Here is an 11,016-nt window from a genome sequence, read left to right as displayed (position 1 = left end):
TCAGGAAAATAATGTGTAACCACACAGGAACAATTGCACTGCTTTGACGCTGGGTGCCGCCAGTCTGCAAAACCGAGCGGAGAACTTGCGTACGACAAGGCATGAGGTACCGTGGAAAAGTGCGTGGCTTTACGCCAAGTGTAGGTTTTATACATCGCGATTTGAACGTGGAAAAGTTCTTACGCAACATTTCTGTGCGTACGCACCATTTATACATGAGGCCCCAGATCTGTATATCTGACTAAAATGTCTGCAATTGACATCCAGAAATAATAAGCATAACTGAGAGAACTATTTGATAAAATACCATTAACTTTGTGGTTCTTACACTCTGAAACACACTCACTACATCTGTCTTTGAAGCTCTAACAGGGTCCCTATCAAATCACACCTAAAAACTCACCTTTTTTCTCTGCATCAGCTTTACCTTGAATTTACTTTTCAAGTTTGATTATCTTGACAATTACTTATTTGGCTGACACTTTTATCCAAAATGTATGATACTATAGCTATTATTTCTTTTGGTTTTCCAATTGGAGTACAGGCAGTTCAAAGGACTTGCTCATGGTCACACAGGGTCAATAGTGGGATTTGAACCTACAACCACAGAGTTTGAAGTCAAAAGCCTTAACCATACTCCGCACTTACACCGTCTTGACTCCACTGCAATGTCACTTCATATTGTCAGACAGTAACTTTCATATGATCTTTAATTTTTTAAAATTTATTAGGTATTAAATCATCCAAGGACAACATAGTTGCACACGCTGCTAGTCCACAGCTCCAGCATCTTAGATTCATGTCTTGATCTAGTAACTTTCAGTCTGGAGTTTGCACATGTTCTGCATGTCCACTTTACAGCACAGTGGGCTGCTCTAATTGGTTATGCTAAACCACCCCAGTATGAGCGAGTTAGTGTGTACTGTATATGAAAATATTCTGATTTAAAACAGAACACGTCCTAGGGGTGTTTCTCACCTGCGGAGATAAGCACTGGCTCCAAAGTCTGAACTACATGGTGTCCTGGGGAGTCCGACACTTTTTAATTAACTCTTTAAACCCATTGAAGGTCTGAAAATAAATTTAAAAAATGTGATGGTGTTTGAAGTTACACATTACTGGGCCTGCAAGAAAGCATCGTAGCAGCTAGAAGACAACTGGTCTTGCAAGAAAGCAGCTGTCTGCGAGTGCTTCAAGGGCTGGGTGGGACTTGACATTTGATTGACAACAACTCGTCTGACCACAACTTTCATAGAAACTAAGTAAATGCAATGCATCAGTGTTTGTCTTAGGCTATAGCCACACTGGTACATTTTCACTTAGAAAGGCATTTTTAAATAAAATTGATCTGTATCCATGCTAGTATTTTCATGTTGTTTACAAAAGTATCCCCATCCACACTAAAATGACCAACAACACATATGATGTAGATATTTGCCTATATTGGGCAGAAGAATCCATGGAGGGAACGTACTGTGAAAAATTCAGAGCCTTGTGGTATAAGTGCTTTCAAAAACAATCTAATAGAAGAATTAACTCTTAAAGGAGACACAGCGAATTGTCACGTTAATGTGCCGATCACAGTTTATTCATGAGAGTATTGATTAAAGTAGGCCATAGCGACTGGAGGGCATCTTGTTCTAAACAACATTTCTAAAACTAACTCATCAGAGAAAATAAATAAATAAACACGTGTGTCTCTATCTTGCCTTTACTGCACTGTGCTTTAATGTCTCTGTCCTGTGTTTTTCTGAGCTCAGCTGCATTGCTTATTCATTCACTTCGTTCAGTGCCTTTTTACCAATTTTTGCTGCAGAAAGAGTTCCTCCTTACTGAAAAAAATAGGTTTAAGTAATAAACGTTTAATAGAGGCTGTCAACTGAGTTATTTACAATCTGTCTGAATTTTTGACTACATTGGTAATTTATCAGGTGGCACGGTGGTGTAGTGGTAGCGCTGCTGCCTCACAGTTAGGAGACCAGGGTTCACTTCCCGGGTCCTCCCTGTGTGGAGTTTGCATGTTCTCCCTATGTCTGCATCGGTTTTCCCCCGCAGTCCAAAGACATGCAGGTTAGATGCATTGGCAATCCTTATTTGTCCCTAGTGGTGGGCTGGTGCCCTCTCTGGGGTTTGTTCCTGCCTTACTCCCTGTGTTGGCTGGGATTGGCTCCAGCAGAGCCCTGTGGCTGACTGACTTTAGTTATTGTACTTCTGTAAAAAAAAAACAGATTACTCCCCAGGATAAATATGATCTATCTATCTATCTGATGAAATTGTGCAAGTCATTTTATGCACACACAGAGCAAAGCAGTTGATTTTTATAACTGAGAAAAGATTATGTATTTCATTACTAATTGTCATTCAGGATAACAAAGAAGGAAGACAGTTTATACCACTTGGGGTAATCATCAGCTTAACATGGAGTGTCGAGTATTAGAAGGAAAACCTTAGCAGACTTGAGGAAAATGTGCTAATTCTGCACAGAGAGTGCGAGTTTGAATTCAGAACCTCGAGGCTGTGAATCAGCAACACTAAGAAATGTGTCTCCATTCCTCCTATGACTCAGTTTAAACTTGCTTAATTAAATTATCTATTTAGATTCCTTGATTAAACAATGTCTGTTTTATATAATGGGAGGCACGTTGGCGCAGTGGGAAGTGCTGCTGCCTCGCAGTAGGGAGACCTGGGTTCACTTCCTGGGTCCTCCCTGCATGGAGTTTGCATGTTCTCCCCGTGTCTGCGTGGGTTTCTCCGGTTTCCACCCAAAGGTTCAGTGCATTGGCAATTCTAAATTGTCTCTAGTATGGGCTTGGTGTGTGGGTGTGTTTGTGTGTGTCCTGCGGTGGACTGGTGCCCTGCCTGGGGTTTGTTTCCTGCCTTGCACTCTGTGTTGGCTGGGATTGGCTCCAGCAGACCCCCATGACCCTGTAGTTAGGATATAGCGAGTTGGATAATGGATGGATGGATGGGAATTTATCACCAAAAATAAATTGACCAGTAAATTATTTAAAACTAGCAGTTCCCCGCAGCTCTGCCCACATAGTAGTGAAACAGGACAGTGAGGAGGGCCCTGCCTGGCTCCCTACTCCTGACGTCATGCTTCCCCCTCCACTCAGCCCACAACCTCTGTCACAGATTAGCGTGAATATATCGCTCCTGCAAGTGAATTATGATTCTTAGTGGAATGAGTGAATTCGCAAAATCAACCAGAATGTTCAAGAATATTATAGAAAAAAAAAACAATATAAATCCGTTAAGTAGTTCTCTCGTTTGCTAGCTAAGCGGAGGTAAGGTACATGCCCAGAGGCTGGTGCATGAGTGAGGAAGGCTCCACACCCCTCTCCCCTCCCCTCAGCCTGCTGCATGACTCTTTGATTCGCACCAATAAATTGATACCGCAAGCAAACTATGATACAGAGAGCAATGAGAGAAGTCGCAAAATCAACCAGAATGTTCAAGCAAATCATAGGAAAAAACCCAATCTAAATCCATTAAGTAGTTCTCTCGTGAAAAGCGGACAGACATACAGACAGGCAGATGTTGTATTTTATATAGAGAGATATTTAGAAGCATACAGAAACAGCACCATGGAAAGCGGCTCTTCCAAGTCAATATGTTTCTGTGAAAGATGACTAATCAGGGAATGAGATGTTGGAATGGGCAGGATCCAGTCAGGAAATGGCCACATAATAAGAACAAATAATTCAGAGCTCAATCACAGTCTGCGCTTTCAAAAAAAAGTGATAGTTTGTTCCTATTTAGAACAACACTTAGTGTGAAGAGATGCATCCTAGATTCTGTTTTGAATTCACTTCTCTTTACCCCATTAATTATTTAATTAAAACACTTCTGTTGGATCAACTTAACTGGTCCTTTTGAGACTTCAACCATCAAGTGCAACCTTCTGTTGTTAAGGCTACAATGGTTTAAAGTGCTCTTTAGTCCTGGTATCAGCGTCTGAAGTGGATATATCCATAAGTGTCAGTTATCTGTGTTTCAGACTGAATTAACACAACTAAAGAGTGGGGAGTGGGAGCTTCGTGCACTATGATACACTAACAGGGCGTAAGGTAAGGGCTTGAATATATGTGCAAGAAGCACTCGAGACAGCAGCCGGGAGCATGATGTGAAATGGTCAAGGGAGAAGCCAAGAAAGCAGGGAAACACTCGGGAGTGCTGGGTGAGTACTTAGGTGAGTCACAGGAAGAGAGAGCAGACTGGTAGTGTTGTATTAAAAGACAGCGTGCAACATTGAGTGAGCCAGTACACTCAAAAACACTGCCAGTATGCAACTATGAAAAACTGAAAAGTGCCAATACCACTGCATACCAGCCCACTTCAAGTCCTTCTCTTTGTTGCTAGTTTTGCTATATCCATTTTGCAGACTGGTGGCCAGAACTGTAAATAGCCCTCCAGATGTGATCTCACTGACACATTTTAAAGCCTGAATATGATATTTCTTGATTTATATTCAACAATTGTTACAATATAACCTAATATTTTATTTGCTTTTTGAAATGTTTCTACACATTGCCTAGGCGACAAGAGTGTTTTTCTAGTGTAAACCTCTAAATCCTTTTCAAATTTTACTTCCTGTAGATTAGTGTCACCAGATCTTTTTATTTATAATTAACATTCCTTAGGCTTGCGTGTATTACTTTACCCTTCTACAATAAATTACATTTTCCAAGTGTTTTCTTGGTTTGTCCAAGTTTTTTTTTATTTGTTTTTGTTGCCTCCACAGTATTTACTAAATTTGGTGACATCTGGGAATACCACAAGTTTACTTAATAATCTAGACTCGTTATTATAATAAATTAGGAGAGAGTAGCAGTCCATCCGCAGCTTCCTAGGTGCAAACACAGATAATCTCATCCCACGATGGAGCATTCTTCACTTATCTTTATTTTTGTCTCTGGTCAATTATTCAACTTGAAAGTACCTCTGGTGCCAAGGGTTTCTAGTGTGCAAATTAATTTTCAGCACTGAACTATATCCAAATGTTTTTGAAAGTCTGAGTAAATTGTGCTGTATGCTTCACTCTTTTTAGTTATCTTTTTAAAATGTCTTGCAGATTGTTATAGTAGGATTTCCCTCCAATTAAACCATGCTGTGTGTTATTTGATTTGTTATCTTGATACAAAAAGATGGCAAGAGCTGGCTGGGGCTAAGTCCCTAGCCACTCATTTTGGTTTTAGATTGATCTTAGTCTGTCGGGACTGATACTGAGCAGCATTAGTGAAGTTGCACTCACTTCCCAGAGCAAGACAAATCACTTTGTTTGCAGGTGGGACCCTTTATTTAAATGTTTTGTGATGAAGAAAACACAGTGTAATTTAAAAATTAAAATGTTACATATTTTTTTAGATCCATAAGACGTGTATGTATGTATTTGTGTTCAAGGGCATCACTATTTTGTGTATCTGATATGACTCTGCATGGCAGCTGAGTAGATAAAGTACATCCATGTGAAAAAGATCACTTTTTTAAATATTGTTGACATTTTTTTTAGAACTTTAGAACAATCTGGATGAGTCCAGGCCTATCCACTTAATTCTTCCAAAATAACATCAAGTAGAGTTTTGAAAGTCCCTAAAGTCCTACTGTCTACCACACTACATGCTAACTTGTCCCAAGTGTCCATGCCTCTCTGCGTGAACAAAAACACTTGTGCAAAATCTACCCTTAACAAGTTTCCTACTGTGTCCCCGTGTTCTTGATGATTGTTTTAAAGTAACAGTCTTCATTCAATGTCCTAATTTTACACACTTCAATATGTCTCCTTTTAATCTCCATCTGTTTGAACTGAAAGGCTCAGTTCTTTTAATCTTTCCTCATAATTAATGCCCTGCAGCCCTGGAATCAGACTAGTCGCTCTTCTCTGGTCTTTTTGTAGCCTGGCTTCTGAACTCTGTTTGGAAGTTCATAGTGATGAAGTCCACTAAGACTCCAAAATCCTTCTCATAAGGTGTACTTTCAGTTTTCAGACCTCCCATTGTGTATTCAAATCTCACATGTTCACTTCCTACATGTAATACTTCACACAATGATTCAACTAATTCTAGATTATCTACCAATTCACCTAGTTTGGTATCTACAAACTTAACCAGTTTGTTATTTATACTCCTATCCAAATCATTACATGTCTATTAAAAATAGCACTGGACCTTTGCACATAACATCAGCCAATTCTGAAAAGGTTCCAGAATTGGATGCCATCATGAAAACCCACCTCCACCCCCTCCAGGAGATGCTGTTATGGAGAAATTTTAGCCACAGACTTATTCCACCACGGTGTGCTAAGAAGCATCTCTGGGGGTCTTTTCTGCCTGTTGCTGCTAACCAATTCAATGCTTCCTCCTGGCAGCTCAAACTAAATGCTGGTAGTCTTTATGTCAACTTTGCAGCTGTAAGTCATTTTGCAATTTCTGCACAATATACATCAAACATTTATTTATTGATTGACTGTATTATTTCTTCTATGGGTCTGTATTGGTGTTTTTTATGTTTCTGCTGCTGCATGCATCTAAATTTCTTCTTGGGATTAATGTGTATCTAACCTAATCTAATCTATAGACTTTTCCCTTTAAAATTGTATATTATCATCCTTTTCTTATGTAATCAAATTGAAATTCATGGGTGAAGTGTAATATTTAGACTTCCGGGTGGCTAGACAAACAATTAAAAAAATTGTATTGTTTAGAGTATCATCTGTACTTCTACATATTTACATATCTTTCCATATTAAATGTGGTAAATTATTCATAATGTAAATTTACAATATATTACAACTTACATTAACAGATTTAATAATTTGAAATTATGAAAACATACACAAATACCATTCATGATATTTAAATGACAGAGAATGTTGTTTTTTAAGCTTGTTTGTCTACATATTTTAAATGTGGAAAAATAAGCACATCCTTATTTTAAAATGTCACAAAATGTACACATAGCCATAGTGTAAAAGTCTGGAACATCTACACCAAGTGATGTCGGACCAGAGCAGAGAATATTATTAGAAATAGCAGCCATCCCAACAAAGACAAAGTCTTTAGAGTTCTGATGTTTCCTATTTTGCCATATGGTTGTGACACATAGACACTATCCCGTGTCCTAAGATGAAAACTGGACTCCTTTGGCACTGTATCTCTTTTGGAGAATCCTTGGGTACTGCTGGTTTGACTTTGCGTTGTATGAGTGTTTCCTTGTGGAGTCCCGAACGAGGCACATTACTTGCATTGTGAGGGAGTGTCAGCTACAGCGCTATGGCCATGAGGCGTGATTCCCCAAAGGTGATCCGGCTGCCAGGATTCTCATTGTTGAGGACCAGGCCAAGGGGACACCCATGGACCAGCAGATAGATGGTCGTTTCCATGAAGTGGGACTGGACCACATGTCTCCCTAGGAGGTTGCTAACCAGGTTCCTGAGCTGTTATATCATGTAGTAGGTGTGTGTAGCAGTGTATGCTCCCTGACCTGACCTGACCAACAACGACCTCTTCTCTGTGCTTTGATCAGGTTAATGTTACCGCTGCCCGAAGACCAGTTTGAAAGGACTAAGAAGGAGCTTCTCGCCACAGTCTATCCTTAACAAAAAAGGTGCCTATAACTACATAATTCCCTATTGTTAATTCTCCTAAATTAAATGATTCATTTACTTATTTTTAATCATATATTTTTATAATATTAATATAAAGATGCCATAGTACATATTGATAATTATTGAGTTGCGCTCAGAAACTAAGCATTTTACTACATATTACATTGTGTATACAGTAATTGTATGTAACAAATAATATTTGATTTGATTTAGGTGCAATGTAGAGAAATGATTAAACTTTGGTGTGTTTTCTGTTATTTATTTTATTCATTAAAGAGACATATCCATTTCTGTTATTTTTTTTGTCACAGTGGTATATGTGACATGTAATTAAGATTTCCTCAGACCACCACTCCACTCTTTGTACAGGCTGGCATAAGCACTGGGCACACTGTTTAGATCGCTGACTACCAATGATGTTTTTGCCAACAGTGGCCTTTGGACATTCAAAAGAGGAATTATACTATGTACAAAATATATAAATTGAAATAACCTATCTCAGGTTAAATATGAAAGATTAGAAGGTAGGCAAAATACAAGAGAGAGCTGCTTTGGGCAGGATGGATTATAGTTTTCACTGGGGCAGAAGGCAGCTTTAATTTTGGACTTAAAAAATGTGGATAAAATACCCTTGACACTTATTTTAATAACATAGTGTATCTGTTGGGGATAGTCGGGTCCCCCAGCCACCCTTTAACCTCTTGCCATGGTGAAACGACTCCATTTTACTGTGTGTTTAATGTTGTGTAAGTATTTGTGTACAGAATGTGTTGAATAAGGGTGAGTCCAAGCTGATTGATTGAAGAGCAAGCAAGAGAGATTGAAGTGGTCTTTATTTAAATCAAAATAATTGAGAAGTATTTGCAGTAATCTGAGACAGAGGCTGCGGGCTGAGGGGAGGGAGAAAGCGTAATGTCAGGAGTAGGGAGCAGGGCATGGCTCTTCTCACTCACACTTAGCTAGTAATACCTGTTTGTTTTTTGATTTTTAAAGTTTGTCCTGTTTCACTACTATGCGGGCTACGCCACTTACTTCTACACTAGTAAGGTAGTGCTACTCAATAAACATGGTGCTGCATATTGGGGACGTGCCATATGTTGAATACTCTGAAATGATCCTTGTAAGAGAACAGACAGACCATGATAAAGACGATACCATACAATGGTGAAGGGGTAAAATAATGTGATATTGTGTGGGCTCATGTCAATCCTTTTCATCTGTCTGAGGTAAAAAAGGCATTCTTGTATCTTCTTTACCACTTTGTGAACAGTCCATGTGATGTCTTCAGTGATATGCATGCCGAGGAACATAAAACTGTTCCCTCTCTCCATGGTTGCCCTGTTGAGGGAGAGGAAGTTTACAAAGCACCAGTATTTAAAGGCTCTGATTTCCTCTATATATTCAGTCTCATCACCATTGGAAATAAGACCCCCCACTGTTTTGTCATCTACTAATATCGGATGTTAGATCTGTACACGTCTGTGCAGTCAAGGGTGTAAAGGGAATATAGGAGAGGACTTAGTACACATCTCTGGGGAGCACTCATTTTGAAAGTGATTATTGAGGAAGAGATGCCACCAAGTCTAACTACCTGATGCCAATCCAGCATGAAGTTCAGGATCCATCTTCCCACATAGCCATTCAGACCCATAGCTCTAGAGATTGATGTCAAGCTTAGGGTGAATTATAGTGTTAAAGGCTGAAATGTAATCTACAAGCAGCATTCTCAGATATGTGTCTCTTTAGTCCAGGTGGAAGAGGATGGTGTGAAATGTCAAGGAAATTGTAGTGGGTCTAATGTGGCAGGCAACAGATAAAGACTCTGACCGATCTCTCAAAGCATTTACTTAAAATGGGGGTCAGAGCAATAAGACACGTTAAACAAGTTAGTGTAGTGACATTATGTTGTAAGGGATATAGTGGTTTGTCTTATGAGCAAAGACAGTGCTGATCATTACTGATCAGTGGACCTGTAGAACATTAATGCCACTATCTCTGGACCTAAAAGTATAGACAAAGTCCACCCTGTGAGTCATGTTTCACAGCTCAAGCCATATTGAAAAGGCTCCCTCCACACCGAAATGTGAACCTTCTACCTTATGTCTCATCTTCACATTTGCGCTCTTGTTTTCCAATATTCCCCAAAGGCAGGTTACCAAGTGAACACTAAAAGAAGTTAGTACTAAAATAGACTGATTTGTTGAGTGTAATCAAGCCACGTATAATTTGTGCTGAAGGGTAACAAAATATTAAACAGGTATTGCTGCAGGACAAAATCATGTTATGTTCAACAGGCAAGTTTTTATTTATTAATTTTTTTTGTGTGTGTTTGAAGATTTACAGATTATTTCCAGCGACAAATCTTGAAAAGCATTTAAGACACAAAACTGGTTTTCAGGTTCTTCATATTTCAAATCTAATGCAGGAGACAAACACAATGATAGACTTTAGAATAGCACCCTTAGTAATAGACTTCCATCTTATAATTATTTGTGAGAACTTACTATGGAATAAATGAAAAGCTGCTCTATTTGCTAAGTGTGAGACCATTCATCAATCCATTTTCTGATCACTTTAATCCAGGACTGGGTGTTGGGGCACCAAACTCTCTCCAAGCAGCAGCAAACACAAGGTAGAAGTCAGGCAGAAGGGAAGCTCCAGGCCATTATAGTGTCCACTTATCCAGACATTGGGCCAATTGAGTGCCACCAGTTAATCTAACATGAATTGATCATATCAAATGTAGAGTAAAATAAATTATGCCGACAAAAACCTACCAAGAGTGATCAGCCTGGTCTGAACCATGACATTGGAGCTGTGAGGCAGCAGTATTAACCAACAGACCTACAATTCAGGTCTTGTTTTAGAACGCTGCCTTTTCAGGTTGGTTAAGGGCAGGACTGGGTAAGGGTTAGTCCATTGTGTCATAAGCTCTCATTAATATCAAAACAACATAATCCAATCCAGGGTCATGTAAGGCAGAGCCATCCACAGTAGTCTTAGGCACAAAGCAGGAACCAGCCTTGGGTGAAGTGCCAGTCTCAGAAGCATAGTGACAGGACAGGCAAGGCAGGCAATTGCCTGGAGTCCCAAACTAGACGGGGAACCCGAGGGGTCTCTTTAAATATGTATTTATTGCAATGGCAAATCTGTGGAAACAGCCGTTGAGGCATAGCATCGGCACACTACAAAGAGACAATCATAAATCTCTCCCAATCTTCACTGCAAAGATGTATGTGATGAACGTTCCTTTTGAAAATAAAGTTAAATGTAATCAGCACCAATTTCATAAATAATTAACAAGATTTACATGGCTGGAGGCAAAAATGGGCTTGACTTGATTTGTTTAGACAATTCAGCCATTTCTGATTTCACTTCAGTATCTCCAGGCCCCACTAAGGTCAGTGTAT

This window comes from Polypterus senegalus, chromosome 3 (genome assembly GCF_016835505.1).
Source record: "Polypterus senegalus isolate Bchr_013 chromosome 3, ASM1683550v1, whole genome shotgun sequence".
NCBI classification, from domain to species: domain Eukaryota; kingdom Metazoa; phylum Chordata; class Cladistia; order Polypteriformes; family Polypteridae; genus Polypterus; species Polypterus senegalus.
This window is presented reverse-complemented; position numbering follows the sequence as displayed.